Source organism: Pseudorca crassidens, chromosome 4 (genome assembly GCF_039906515.1).
Source record: "Pseudorca crassidens isolate mPseCra1 chromosome 4, mPseCra1.hap1, whole genome shotgun sequence".
In the NCBI taxonomy this organism is placed as follows: domain Eukaryota; kingdom Metazoa; phylum Chordata; class Mammalia; order Artiodactyla; family Delphinidae; genus Pseudorca; species Pseudorca crassidens.
Genome location: NC_090299.1, coordinates 77,404,339 through 77,420,827, shown reverse-complemented (window position 1 = coordinate 77,420,827; position 16,489 = coordinate 77,404,339). Strand labels below are relative to the sequence as shown.

Sequence of the window (16,489 nt, the reverse complement as noted above, 5' to 3'; positions counted from 1 at the left end):
TTACTTTGCTAGATAGAATTGCTAGCTCCATTCTTTCCTAACCTACATATAAATAATTCCTGTTAGTGGAGCTCTAAATAAAGAAGCACATGCTATATCAATCATTGCACAGATGGTATTGCATTTATTTTTGACCAATGTTTTACTAAATAAAAGAGAGGTAACAAAGGCCGAAAATAAACTAATTAGATCAGAAATCTTCTTATTTCTTCCACAGGATGTCAGACCAAGAGCTTTGTAAAAGAAGGAGCTGGTGTGAATTTTGAGGGGAGAGTTAACAGCTAATGGCTCTGCATTTTGGAGAACAAGTAACTACCTTTTGAACATGAGATAGACTATACTTTGGGAACAGCTTCTGCTACAATCATTCCCTTGATGTGTTTCTCTTTGAGAAGATGTGTTAGTTTGGGATACAAATTGAGGACAGAAGGTATACTCCTTTTTACTTTAAAAGAGGGATTATCACCAAAGCTCAAGCATGGATTTGACTTCTTAGTGAAATGTCTTTGTCCACTTCGTCAGGGGGATTGTTTTTATAGTAATTCATGTTGTGCTAATAAAATGACCTGGATTGTCATTACTGTTTTCAGGTGAGATTCTTGAGATTGGATTTCCAGGCTATTTAGCACTAAATAATTTCCAACTATAGTTGTAATCTGTTTAGATTTGTGAAATCTTAAATTACCATCCAGGTATAAATGAGCAAACATTTTATTAAAAAATGAAGAGCTTTATGACAATACCTTTCCTTGGAAAACGGAGCCACCTGAGCTTTTCTAATAGCTGGTGACATCCATTAGTGGTTTTCCCTGAAATTGAAAACATTTTCCATCTGTTCATACACACTCATTACAAAGTACTTAAGAGCCTATGGGATCACAAAGGCACGTTTTGGCAAATTACAAAATATCAAAATGAGTTATTGAAGAGGAAGCAATGACTATATAATAAGCTGCTCAAACCTGCAATTGTCAGGTTTTGTGTAAGAAAAGACATCTGTATGCTAAAATCTAGTTTACTTTTTAATACCTGGGACTCTTCCATTTGATAGAACTCATTTCTGTGCCTATGACCCCAATTTTTTCTTCTAAGGGAATCTGGGTAATTTTGTGGATTTTCAAAAATAAAAACTTTTTTTTCAGTCTTGAGAGAACTGCTATTTAATCGTTTCTCTTCAGAGGAACACATGGAAGCAATGGACTTAAATAAAGGCAGTAGAGGAATCAGACGAGCACCAAGAAAACTATTTTGATTGTCAGTTGACTAAATAATGGAAAATAAGCAGGGATAGTGATAGAGGCCCTTCATGTGAATGCCTTCAGGAAGAGAATACATAGCCATTTCTGCTGGATGCTAAAGACATTCTCTTGCCACATGGAAGTTCCAGATGATCTTTGGCAGATGTTTCAGTGATTTCTTTTTCTGCCTTATCCAATAATATATTAATAAAGTTCAACCTAAGGTGCAAAACAGAGCACAGCAGTAACAATCTCTGGGAGACAAGAGAAGTGAGGGCTTGGATGACAATATGAGAGCTGAAAATGAAGCAGAGACGAAACACAACATGGCTTCAAAAATAAAACCTCATTTAGTTTGCAGTGTTTCCCAAGACTTATCTGCAAATATCTACATAGATATAAAACTACAGATATTTTCTCTTTTAAAATAACACGTTTTTATGTATTAGAATATTGTTTAAATACATATGTAAATAATGTTTATTTTTATAGCATTGTATAGGATGAATATTAAAATTTGATAAATGAAAGAAATGTTATTTAAGATTCAATCTTCCCAAGAAGAATTTATACTGCATGAATTCTTTATTAAGAACTGGAAAGAAAGGAAAGAAGGAAAAAAGGAAAGAAGGAAGGGGGAAGGGTGGAGGGAGGAATGGGAAATGGAGGGAGGGAAGAAAGAATGGAGAGAGGGAAAAAAGCAAATACTTATTAAGCAAATATATGAAATTGTAATACTATAATCTCTAGCATTCACCATTTAACATCATGCTTAAACAACTTTTCAGATGTTTTTAGAGATAGAAATCAAAATGAAACTGGAAGAAGAATCACAAAGAATTTTCAACACCATTTCTCAGTGTTGGGCTTTATGGTTGTTCCTAATCCAAGCCTCGTTAATTATAACAAAGATTAGTTTTAATACTTTTACATTTTAATTTTCGTTTGCCAGCCAAATAGATTTTAATGGCCTTCAATATTATAGAATTAGTTCAAATTGTCTGTTAGAGAGCTAATTTGTCTGCTATCCCCAAAAACATTCCCTAAGAAAACAAAAAGTCAAAAGACTCTATAGTTAAATATGTAAGAACTCTCATCACAAAGTATTCAGAAGTTTTGATGTGTACAAGGAGTATTGGTTCATGAAAGTATCAATATTTTTGTGTTTCTCTCAAGATTCCTTTCCTTTTCTACACTAAACATTCAATATTCCCTTCTATTTTCTACACCCTTTCACCCATAATACTGTATCTAATATACCTTTCTACCACCCTGTTTTCCATACCACTCCTAAATTATTAATAAAAAGAGGAAATAAGAAAGAAACCAGAGACTTACAAGATGGCAGAAGAGTAAGACTTAGAGATCACCTTTCTCTCCACAAATATATCAGAAATACATCTACATGTGGAACAGCTCCTACAGAACACCTACTGAACGCTGGCAGAAGACCTCAGAACTTCCCAAAAGGCAAGAAACTCCCCCATGTACCTGGGTAGGGGAAAAGAAAAAAGAAAAAAACAGAGACAAAAGAATAGGGATGGGACCTGCACCACTGGGAAGGAACTGTGAAGGAGGAAAAGTTTCCACATGCTAGGAAGCCCCTTCACTGGCAGAGATGGGGGGTGGCAGGGGGGAAGCTTCAGAGCCACAGAGGAACACGCAGCAACAGGGGTGCAGAGGGCAAAGTGGAGAGATTCCCACACAGAGGATCGGTGCCGACCAGCAGTCACCAGCCCAAGAGGCTTGTCTGATCACCCGCTGGGACGGGTGGGGGCTGGGAGTTGAGGCTTGGGCTTCGGAGGGCAGATCCCAGGGAGAGGACCGGGGTTGGCTGCGTGAACACAGCCTGATGGAGGCTAGTGCACCACAGCTAGCCGGGAGAGATTCCGGGAAAAAGTCTGGACCTGCCTAACAGGCAAGAGACCATTGCTTCGGGGTGCGTGAGGAGAGGGGATTCAGAGCACCACCTAAAGGAGCTCCAGAGATGGGCGTGAGCCACAGCTAGCAGCACGGACCCCAGAGGTGGGCATGAAATGCTAAGGCTGCTGCTATAGCCACCAAGAAGCCTGTGTGCAAGCACAGGTCACTATCCATACCTCCCCTCCTGGGAGCCTCTGCAGCCCACCACTGCCAGGGTCCCGTGATCCAGGGACAACTTCCCTGGGAGGACACACAGCAGGCCTCAGGCTATTACAACAGCACGCTGGCCTCTGCCACCACAGGGTCGCATCATATTCCATACCCCTCCCTACCCCCCGCTCCACCCACCCCCCCACCCCCCCCAGCCCCCCACCCCCCACCTGAGTGAGCCAGAGGCTCCTAATCAGCTGCTACTTTAACCCCGTCCTGTCTGAGGGAAGAACAGAGGCCCTCAGGCGACCTACACACAGAGGCAGGGCCAAATCCAAAGCTGAAGCCCAGGAGCTGTGCAACCAAAGAAGAGAAAGGGAAATCTCTCTCAGCAGCCTCAGGAGCAGTGGATTAAATCTCCACAATCAACTTGATGTACCCTGTATCTGTGGGATACATGAATAGACAACAAATCATCCCAAAATTGAGGCGGTGGACTTTGGGAGCAACGATATATATATATATATATATATATATATTTCCTTTTTATCTTTTCGTGAGTGTGTATGTGTATGCTTCCTTGTGTGATTTTTGTCTGTATAGATTTGCTTTTATCAATTGTACTAGGGTTCTGTCTGTCGGGTTTTTTTTGTTTTTTTTTTTTAGTATAGTTCTTAGCGCTTATTATCTTTGGTGGATTTGTTTTCTGGTTTGGTTGTTCTCTCTTTCTTTTTTTAAATTATTTTTAATTTTTTTATTCTTATAATTATTTTTTATTTTAGCAACTTTTTCTTTCTTTCTCTTCCTTTCTTCCTTCCTTCCTTTCTTTCTTTCTTTCCCTCCGTTCCTCCCTTCCTTCCTTCCTTCCTTTCTTCCTTTCTTTCTTTCTTTCTCTCTCCCTTTTCTTCTGGACCCAGGTGTCAGGCCTGTGCCTTTGTGGTTGGAGAGCCAAGTTCAGAGCATTGGTCCACCAGAGACCTCCCAGCTCCACATAATATCAAACGGTGAAAGCTCTCTCAGAAATCTCCATCTCAATGCTAAGACCCAGCTCCACTCAATGACCAGCAAGCTAAAGTGCTAGACACCCTAGGCCAAGTAATTAGCAAGACAGAAACACAATCCCACCCATTAGCAGAGAGGCTGCCTAAAATCATATTAAGTTCACAGACACCCAAAAAGACACCACCACATGTGGTTCTGCCCACCAGAAAAACAAGATCCAGCCTCATCCACCAGAACACAGGCACCAGTCCCCCCACCAGGAAGCCTACATAACCCACTGAACCAGACTAACCTACTGGGGGCAGACACCAAAAATAATGGGAACTACAAACCTGCAGCCTGCAAAAAGGAGACCACAAGCATAATAAGTTAAGCAAAATGAGAAGACAAAGACACACAGAGCAGATGAAGGAGCAAGGTAAAAACCCACCTGACCAAACAAAGAGGAAATAGGCAGTCTACCGGAAAAAGAATTCAGAGTAATGATAGAAAAGATGATCCAAAATCTTGGAAATAGAATGGAGAAAATAAAAGAAACACTAACAAAGACCTAGAAGAACTAAAGAGCAAACAAACAATGATGAACAACACCATAAATGAAATTAAAAATTCTCTAGAAGGAATCAATAGCAGAATAACTGAGGCAGAAGAACGGATAAGTGACCTGGAAGACAAAATAGTGGAAATAACTGCTACAGAGCAGAATAAAGAAAAAAGAATGAAAAGAACCGAGGACCATCTCAGAGACCTCTGGGACAACATTAAACACACCAACATTCGAATTATAGGAGACCCAAAAAAAGAAGAGAAAAAGAAAGGGTCTGAGCTAATATTTCAAATATTATAGTTGAAAACTTCCTTAACACGGGTAAGGAAATAGTCAGTCAAGTCCAGGAAGCACAGAGAGTCCCATAGAGGATAAATCCAAGGAGAAACACGCCAAGACACATATTAATCAAACTATCAAATATTAAATACAAAGAAAAAATATTAAAAGCAGCAAGGGAAAAACAACAAATAACATACAAGGGAATCCCCATAAGGTTAACAGCTAATCTTTCAATAGAAACTCTGCAAGCCAGATGGGAGTGGCAGGACATATTTAAAGTGATGAAAGGGAAAAACCTACAACCAAGATTACCCTAACTAGCAAGGATCTCATTCAGATTCGATGGAGAAATTAAAACCTTTACAGACAAGCAAAAGCTAAGAGAATTCAGCGCCACAAAACCAGCTTTGCAAACCAGCTTTGCAATTTGTTGTAGCTGTACAACAAATGCTAAAAGAACTTCTCTAGGCAGGAAACACAAGAGAAGGAAAAAACCTACAATAACAAATCCAAAACAATTAAGAAAATGGTAATAGGAACATACATATCGATAATTACCTTAAGTGTAAATGGATTAAATGCTGCAACCAAAAGACATAGACTGGCTAAATGGATACAGAAACAGGACCTGTATATATGCTGTCTACAAGAGATCCATTTCGGACCTAGAGACACATACAGACTGAAACTGAGGGGATGGGAAAACATATTCCATGCAAATGGAAATCAAAAGAAAGCTGGAGTAACAATTCTCATATCAGACAAAATAGATGTTAAATAAAGACTATTACAAGAGACAAAGAAGGACACTACATAATGATCAAGGGATTAATCCAAGAAGAATACATAACAATTGTTAAATATTTATGCACCCAACAGGGGAGCACCTCAATACATAAGGTAAATGCTAACAGCCAAAAATGGTGAAATTGACAGTAACACAATCATAGCAGGGGACTTTAGCACCCCACTTTTACCAATGGACAGATCATTCAATATGAAAATAAATAAGGAAAGAGAAACTTTAAATGACACATTAAACAAGATGGATTTAATTGATATTTATAGGATATTCCATTCAAAAAACAGAGAATACACTTTCTTCTCAAGTGCCATGGAACATTCTCCAGGATAGATCATATACTGGGTCACAAATCAAGCCTTGGTAAATTTAAGAAAATTGAAATCATATCCAGTATCTTTTCTGACCACAATGTTATGGGACTAGATATCAACTACAGGAAAAAAATCTGTAAAAAATACAAACACATGGAGGCTAAACAATACACTACTTAATAATGAAAAGATCACTATAGAAATCAAAGAAGAATTCAAAAAATACCTAGAAACAAATGACAATAAAAACACGATGACCCAAAACCTATGGGATGCAACAAAAGCAGTTGTAAGAGGGAAGGTTATAGCAATACAATCCCACCTCAAGAAACAAAAAAACACCTCAAGTAAAAAACCTAACCTTACACCTAAAGCAATTAGAGAAAGAACAAAAACCACCAATGTTAGCAGAAGGGAAGAAATCATAAAGATCAGATCAGAAATAAATGAAAAAGAAATGAAGGAAACTATAGCAAAGATCAAGAAAACCAAAAGCTGGTTCTTTGAGAAGATAAACAAAATAGATAAACCATTAGCCAGACTCATCAAGAAAAAAAGGGAGAAGAATCAAATTAATAGAATTAGAAATGAAAAAGGAGAAGTAACAACTGACACTGCAGAAATACAAAGGATCATGAGAGATTACTACAAGCAACTCTATGCCAATAAAATGGACAACCTGGAAGAAATGGACACATTCTTAGAAAAGCACAACCTTCTGAGACTGAACCAGGAAGAAATAGAAAATATAAACAGACCAATCAAAATACTGAAATTGAGACTGTGATTAAAAATCTTCCAACAAACCAAAGCCCCGGACCAGATGGCTTCACAGCCGAATTCTATAAAACAATTAGAGAGGGGTAACACCTATCCTCCTGAAACTCTTTCAAAATATAGCAGAAGGAGGAACATTCCCAAACTCATTCTACGAGGCCACCATCACCCTGATATCAAAACCAGACAAAGATGTCACAAAGAAAGAAAACTACAGGCCAATATCACTGATGACCATAGATGCAAAAATCCTCAACAAAATACTAGCAAACAGAATCCAACAGCACATTAAAAGGATCATACACCATGATCAAGTGGGGTTTATCCCAGAAATGCAAGGATTCTTCAATATAGGCAAATCAATCAATGTGATACACCATATTAACAAATTGAAGGAGAAAAACCATATGATCATCTCAATAGATGCAGAAAAAGCTTCTGACAAAATTCAACACCACTTATGATAAAAACCATACAGAAAGTAGGCATAGAGGGAACTTACCTCAACATAATAGAGACCATATATGACAAAACCACAGCCAACATCATTCGCAATGGTGAAAAACTGAAACCATTTCCATTAAGATTAGGAAGAAGACAAGGTTCCCCACTCTCACCACTATTATTCAACATAGTTTTGGAAGTTTTAGCCATAGCAATCAGAGAAGAAAAAGAAACAAAAGGTATCTAAATAGGAAAAGAAGAAGTAAAGCTGTCACTTTTTGCAGATGACATGATACTATACATAGGGAATCCTAAAGACCCTACCAGAAAACTACTAGAGGTAATCAATGAATTTCGTAAAGTGGCAGGATACAAAATTAATGCACAGAAATCTCTTGCATTCCTATATACTAATGGTGAAAAAGCTGAAAGAGAAATTAAAGAAACACTATCATTTACCATTGCAAGAAAAAGAAAAAAATACCCTGGAATAAACCTACCTAAGGAGACAAAAGACCTGTATGCAGAAAACTGTAAGACACTAATGAAAGAAATTAAAGAAATACAAACAGATGGAGAGATATACCATGTTCTTGGATTGGAAGAATCAACACTGTGAAAGTGACTATTCTACCCAAAGCAATGTACAGATTCAAAGCAATCCTTATCAAAGGACCAATGGCATTTTTCACAGAACTGGAACAAAAAATTCCACAATTTGTATGGAAACACAAAAGACCCTGAATAGCCCAAGCAATCTTGAGAAAGAGAAACGGAGCTGGAGGAATCAGACCTCCAGACCTCAGACTATACTACAAAGCTACAGTAATCAAGACAGTATGGTACTGCCACAAGAACAGAAATATAGATCAATGCAACAGGATAGAAAGGCCAGAAGTAAACCCACGCACATACGGTCAACTTATTTTTGATAAAGGAGTCAAGAATATACAATGGCGAAAAGACAGCCTCTTCAGCAAGTGGTGTTGGGAAAACTGTACAGCTACATGTTAAAGAAGGCAATTAGAACACTCTTTAACACCATACACAAAAATAGATTAAAGACCTAAATGTAAGGCCAGACACTATAAAACTCTTAGAGGAAAACATAGGCAGAACACTCTATGACATAAACCACAGCAAGATCCTTTTTGACCCACCTCCTAGAGAAAAGGAAATAAAAACAAAAATAAACAAATGGGACCTAACGCAACTTAAAAGCTTTTGCACAGCAAAGGAAACCATAAACAAGACAAAAAGACAACCCTCAGAATGGGAGAAAATATTTTCAAATGAAGCAACTGACAAAGGATTAATCTCCAAAATTTACAAGCAGCTCATGCAGCTCAATATCAAAAAACAAACAGCTCAATCCAAAAATGGGCAGAAGACCTAAATAGTCACTTCTCCAAAGAAGATATACAGATTGCCAACAAGCACATGAAAGAATGCTCAACATCACTAATCACTAGAGAAATCAAATCAAAACTACAGTGAGGTATCATCTCACACCAGTCAGAATGACCATCATAACAAATGTACAAACAATAAAAGCTGGAGAGTGTGTGGAGAAAAGCATACCCTCTTGCACTGTTGGTGGGAATGTAAATTGATACAGTCACTATGGAGAACAGTATGGAGGTTCCTTAAAAAACTAAAAGTAGAACTACCATATGACCCAGCAATCCCACTACTGGGTATATACCCTGAGGAAACCATAATTCAGAAAGGGTCATGTATCACAATGTTCACTGCAGCACTATTTACAATAGCCAGGACAGGGAAACAACCTAAGTGTCCATCGACAGATGCATGGATAAAGAAGATGTGGCACATATATACAATGGAATATTACTCAGCCATAAAAAGAAATGAAATTGAGTTATTTGTAGTGAGGTGGATCGACCTAGAGTCTGTCATACAGAGTGAAGTATGTCAGAAAGAGCAAAACAAATACCATATGCTAACATATATATATATATATATATATAGAATCTAAAAAAATATTAATATGGTTATGAAGAACCTAGAGGAAGGACAGGAGTAAAGATGCAGACGTGGAGAATGGACTTGAGGACACAGGGAGGGGGAAGGGTTAGCTGGGAGGAAGTGAGAGAGTGGCATGGACTTATATATACTACCAAATATAAAATAGATAGCTAGTGGGAAGCAGCCTCATAGCACAGGGAGATCAGCTCAGTGCTTTGTGACCACCTAGCGGGGTGTGATAGGGAGGGTGTGAGGGAGACACAAGAGGGAGGAGATATGGTGATATATGTATGTGTATAGCTGATTCAATTTGTTTTAAAGCAGAAACTAACACACCGTTGTAAAGCAACTTTACTACAATAAAGATGTTAAAGAAAAAAAGAAACCAGTTGCTTGAGTAGTCATTAATATATCAGTGTTTGCATTATATAGGCAGTCTAATCTACGTGGTACATTCTTGTAATGAGGCATCTCCCTCATTTATTTAAAAAGTACTATATGGCATACATACAACTGTGAATAAGAAGAAATATTTTCTGATGAAATCTGCTTTGAGTATTTTCAGGAACATTAACCTTTAAAACCTGAGGATGATTTTATCAATACTTAAAATAAGATCATTAAACAGAGGTAACACTGCCTCCACACTGAAATGGAGATTTCAGCCCTAAATTCAGTGCTGAATAGAATCTTTTTCCAGTTTGTAGTAAATGCCTTATAAAGTTTTGTAGTACTAATATCAACTCTTATTCAGTGGAAGACAGCTCAGTATCATTCAAAGTGGACAATACTAAGTACTATGTATTTTGAGGCCATATTCTTTTACATATTTTAAATTATAAAATATATTTGACTTCAAATTGAATTCAGTAGTAAAGTTGCAAAAATCGGTATAATCATATAAATTCTGTCTTTATCAGCTGTGATGACAAATACAGTCTGTATGCTAAAGGCTTAAATGGCATCGAACTGAGCTTGATGGCAGTCGGGCAGGGGACTAACAAGAATAAAGTAGCAAGCCCAAAAGAAATTCAAGCCACTTCTAAATCCACAAACTACTTGTTTGGCTTGCATCAGCATGCTTTTGTAAATTCTAAGCATAATTGTCGCAGACAAATGTTAGTGTTGTCTTAGCTTCTTAGAACAAGGAACAGCAGGAGGTACGGATTAAGGGGAGCTATTGATACATAGGGGTGGGCTGAATACATTTTTAGCAGGCCAAGTACATATATGTAAACCTAGTGTTTCTGAGAATGGTTTTAAAGCTGCAGTATTTATATATATATATATATATATATATATATATATATATAAAGCTGCAGTATATATATATATTTATATATATATATAAAGCTGCAGTATATATACACACACACACACACACATATATAAATGTTTTTATTTCCTTAGACAATAAGATGGGCTAGTGAGATAGTTCCAGGAGAGGAAGGGGTCAGGAAAAGTCTTTTTTTTTTTTTTAAATTAATTATTTTTTTTTACAGTAGGTCCTTGTTAGCTACCTGTTTTAAATATAGCAGTGTGTACACATCAATCACAAACTCCCAACCTATCCCTCCCTGTTATCCTTCCCCCTGGTAACCATAAGTTCATTCTCTAAGTATGTATGTATGTGTATATATATATATATATATCAACATTATTAAACAGAAGAGGGCAAGTATTCAAGATAATTAAAGTGAATGACACACTTTAACAGAATAAACCTGAGCCAAAAATTTTTGATGTCAGATATGCTCTTTTTGATGCTGCATAAGTATACATTAGAATATTTTTTTTCTGTAATGAAATAGGTCCCGTTAAATAAAACCCAGATATCTTTAAGATTTTCTATTGAAACACCCAAGCTTTACTTTCAATATTCTTCAAGGCACGGTAAGCACATTTCTGAAGCATAGAGAAATAGATTAATGGATACAGACAACTTTAATTAAGCATCAACAATAAATATTTACTGCTCAATTGTACATTTGTGAAGATCAAATGTAAAATGCTTTGAATTTTTAAAAGACCAAGTTTCAAGTCCAAGATTAATTACTTACAGTTTGTGGGAATTCAGAGAAGTAAATTAAACCCTTCAGATTAAAATTTGGGCATTATAATAATTATCACATACAGTGGTTGTGAAAATGATATGATCTTCAAGTATTGCCTAAGTCACTAGTAATTGTTTTTATTCAAGGGATTATAAATTTTGAGTAATAAAATCAGGATAAATAAAACATTTGTGCTTGAAGATGTTTGTTTATCTGACTTTTTTCTTAAAGTAGGCAAAGTACAGTTAATAAGGAAAACTATTAAAACTATTGTTTGTGTGATGTAGCAAAGAACACAATTTAAGCATGATCTTTTATAGGCAATGGAAAACATGATCTCTTTAAGGGCAGCAGGCAGCAATAAAGCATTAAAGTTAGGAAAATGAAAGCTTTTGATGAAGTAGAAGGAAAGTGTCAACTATGAAGAAAAATAAACACTTTCTTGTCTAATTAAAAAATACACGTGATAAGTAGTGACAAACTCTATTTTTAAAACAGCCAAAATATAGGACTACAGATTTTGAAAATCACCTCTAATTGTTTAAACTTAGTTGTGATGAGAGACATCATAGCTACCACAAAAAAGGGATTTTCTAATAAGATTTTTTGTTACATTTTTCTCTCAGCAATAGTAATAATAACAAATATTACCACATAATGAATGAATGAAGGTATTAAATGAAAACCACTATTCTTTGGAAACTTACTTTACATACCCATTTTTTAAATCACATATATCACACACCAACTCAATGCAACATTAACTAATATTTATAATTATGACAGCAGGAAAAGTCATTAAAACTACTCAATGATAACCTATATGAGAAAAGATTCTAAAAAAGAATGAATATATGTATAAGAAGTATAACTGAATCACTTTGCTGTACACCTGAAACTAACACAACATTTTAAATCAACTATACTTCAATAAAATTACCAAAAAAAAAAAAAAAAAGACTCTACAATGGAAAAAGAAAATCTGCTAATTCTCTTCCTGTTAAACTAAGTATGTTTGACCAAGTTCATTGGATGGTTCAGAGAAGGCACTGGCCCACAGACCATATGGCCTGCAGAGATTTTTTAAAAAGGAAATAAACCGTATTATAAATACTTCTGTGACATAAAAAAGTGATTTTGAAAAATTTTAGGTGTCACGCTCATTGCTATCCAAAAATAGAACTGTCTACTGCTTTTTAAAAAACTATTTTAATATGCCTAGTTAAGAGAACAGAAATTTAATGTTAGAGAATAAAAATATCAAATGTTGAGCTATTAAGGAAAAGGAAAATGTTGAGCAATTTAAGGAAAAGAACCAGGATTTTGAGTTCAGCTGACTTGATTCCATTCTTGGTTTTGTCTCTGTTAAAGAAAAAAATTATTCTACACTTGTTAAAATGGTAAGGCAAACTTTATTCCAGACTATTGTGATAGGTGTCAAGACTATAGCAATAGAGGAGAGAGACTGAGCTCTACCCTGAATACAATAAGGAAAAGGGAACACAGTAGAGGAGCAGGTTGGTGGTGGCTGTTGGTGGATGGAAAATTTCTAAGAGGAGACATTAAGAGTAAGGGGAATTCTTGCTAAAGTGACTTGGGATTTTTGCTGAAGGCAGGCCAATGTGGGGCATGAGGAATTTGATCAGATATAGAGGATAGAGGATTCTCTCTAAACTGGCTTAACAGGGTTCTCACTAAAATTGGACTATGCAGGCCTAGCAGGACTGGGGCCACAGTTTGGTCTGGTTGAGAAGAGGGCTTGGAGGAGCTGAATAAAGTTTAGTCAAGGAGAGTCTTTTTCACCACTTATCAGCTGTGTGACCTTCTTAATTTGCCATAACTTTTTAAGCATCAAATTCCACAGCAGCAAAACTGGGGCAATATCGATTTCATGAAGTTGTTACGGGGCAGTTTCTTTGGTACTTGTGTTGGCATGCTGGTCCAGCTAGGCATACAGCTTTCCCACACCTGGATTCCACAAGTTCTTAGGCTGGATTTGAGTCAAGAGAAGAGAGATTCTTCTGACCACAGCACCTTACTTCCACAAGAATTTTAATGAAACATTTTTAACCCTCCAGCTTTAGTATTTACAGTTGTTAATATTTTCAAAGATAGAAACCCAACATGATATTTTAAACTCCAGAGACTTAGTGTATATCTCACAGTTGCCCAAAGGTAATGGTAACTTAAATTTCAGTTTTCTACTGAATGAGAAAAAGATTAAGATTCCATTAGGAAAAATGTATTGTATTTCATCTCATCTTCATGAGTTTATAAATGAGTTGAAACACTAAATGATGGTGGAAGAAGTACAATGTTAGGGAACAAAGCAAGCTTGTCTTACACGAACAATGTCAAGTCTTAACAAAGTAAAATTAAGGAAGAAAGGTGAGCATACAGTTCTTCTGTGTCACCTCCTGGTCACCATTCATAGGAACTCTCATTAGACTCTCCTTTCACTGAGGAATCAGTGTGAAAGAACACTCAACATGCATGTGTGTATATGTTTTCATCCATCTGTCATGTATTATATTTTAAAAAGTCATTTTGTTTTCTGAAAACAAAGTCTGGACTAGATGCTTTCAAGCTGACTTTGTAGAGTATAAAATAAAGATATGTAGGTCTCAAGACATCCCATTTTTTAAGGGTAAAACTCTATATTATTTTACCTTCAAATAAAGATTTTATTCTATATTACTTTATTCTTACACAGTAATAGACAAAAAATTAAATTTTATATAAATGTGTATATCTAGCATTTTAAACAATTTATGGCATTTTGCAAATGAGTGAAAGAATTTATCCATGAGAAAGCAAAGTTTTGAGAATATTGTTTTTCTTAATTTTATATATCTAACTTTTTCTCATCTAAACCAATTTTTGACACATGAATAATGGTTAGTAAAATACTGGTTTTATGAATTTGAATGTTATTTTATCTATAATTTATTCTTATCTAAAAGTGGAGATATCTGTAATACAAATTTTCAACAAAGATTTCCTCAACATTCTCTGTCAGGTTGGGAGAGAGGAAAATTCTAGTAAATAGAGAAATCTTTACGGTCTATTCCCGATCCAATAGTTCAGCTCAAGTAAAAACGCTAGCTTTTCTTCTAAATTTCTACAATAGTACTCACATTTTAAGTAGTTTTTAAAAAGATTAATTCTCTAATTCCTGTGAATTTATGAAAGATAATAACAATGAGAACAATTACTACCTACTGACTACTTACCATGTTCTAGTCACAGTATTGTACTTACGGTATTCATTTTCCCCCCAAATATCTATATGATAGGTAATATTATTTTTATCTTACAGGTGTGGAAATTTCAGCTTACTACACATAAGAAACTTACCCGAGACTGCATAGTAGCCAGGTGGTGAAGTAAAGATTTTAACAAATGTCTAGGTCATTCTTGAGCTCTCTCTTTCCACTATGTAAAACAGCTTTTATAGCTATAACTTTATAGTTAATTCAGCTTCTGCTGACCAAATTATTAATGGTCTGAGAAAACAACTTATAGTTTTACCCTTGAAAAGTTCTTGTTTTTGTTTTTGCGTTTTGGTTCTTCTGAGGGGTTAATTATTAAGTGAAGCAAGCAAATAGCTTCAGGCAGAAAAGAAAAGAAACTGATATTTTATTCCCAGGAACAAATTAAAAACCCACACTCTCCCTTTGTCACAATGTGCTTCAGTACAGCTTTCTAGCTCAAAAATAAAAGAATAATAAATGTCCTGGATAAAATTCTAACCTGAGGTGATTATTCTGGCTAAACAGGACTTTGGGTCTTGCCTGTGCCTTAAGAAAGGGATCTTAAATTTCTGATGAATGGTTATAGAACCTGCAATGATGCCCAGTTAGCAGATAATTGATGCTTTCCAAAGAAACTAATAGCAGAACAGAGAAAGAAATGCACTTAAAAAAAAAAAAAAAAGATTCCTAGAGTGGCCAAGATGGCAGAGTAGGAAGATCCCGAGCTCACCTCCTCCCACAGGCACTCTAAAATTACAACTATTTACAGAGCAACTATTGATGAAAAAGGCAGAAGACTAGCAGAAAAGATCTTCTACTACTAAAGATATAAAGAAGGAACCACAATGAGACAGGTAAGAGTGCTGAAGTTGCGGTATACTCAAGACCCATATACCTGGGTGGGTGATCCACAAATGGGAGGATAATGACAATTTCAGAGAGTCTCCCTAAGGAGCAAGAGATGTCAGCCCTACATCAAGCTCTCCAGCCCAGGGGTCCTGCACCAGGAAGATGAGATCTCAGAACATGTTATGAAGGCCAGTGGAGCTTACTCTCAGGAGACGCAGAGGGCTATGGGAAATAGAGATTCTACTGCTAAAGGGTACACACAAAATCTCACACACTCTGGACCCAGAGCAGAAACAGTAGTTTAAAAGGAGCCTGGGTGAGACCCACCTGCTGATCTCGGAGAGCCTCCTGTAGAGGCAGGATGAAACTGGAGCTCACCATAGGGATATAGACACTGGCAGCATCCATCTTTGCGAGCTCATTCTACCGCAAGGACGCTGGTGCTGACAAGCACCATTTTGGAATCTTCCCTCTAGCTTATTAGTGATGGGACCCAGCCCTGCCCACCAGCCTGTTGGCACCAGTATTGGGATGCCTCAGGCCAAGCAGCTAACTGGGCAGGGACACATCTCTACCTAACAGCAGGCCAACTGCCCTAAGACCCTCTGAGCCCACAGACATTTTGGGACATGGTCCTGTCCACCATAAAGCCCTAGGACCAAGCCCTGCATACCAGAGCACCAGCAATAGTCCTCGAACTGCCCAGGGACCACACAGTCAGATGTTGGGACCCACTCCCACCCACCAGCAAGATGACACTAACTTCAGGAACCCCAGGGCCCTGCAGCCAGCAGCAATACCCTGGCTATACCTACCAGTGGGCAGGCACTAGCCCTGAGACCATCACAGTCCCTCAGTCTGTCA

At 36.9% G+C, this 16,489-nt stretch overlaps 1 pseudogene; it reads right to left on the bottom strand.

Moving 5' to 3' along the window:
* Positions 1 to 16,033, bottom strand: part of LOC137223012 (retinoic acid receptor RXR-gamma pseudogene) — a 49,670-nt pseudogene extending 33,637 nt beyond the window's left edge.
* Between the last annotated feature and the right edge of the window lie 456 nt (positions 16,034 to 16,489).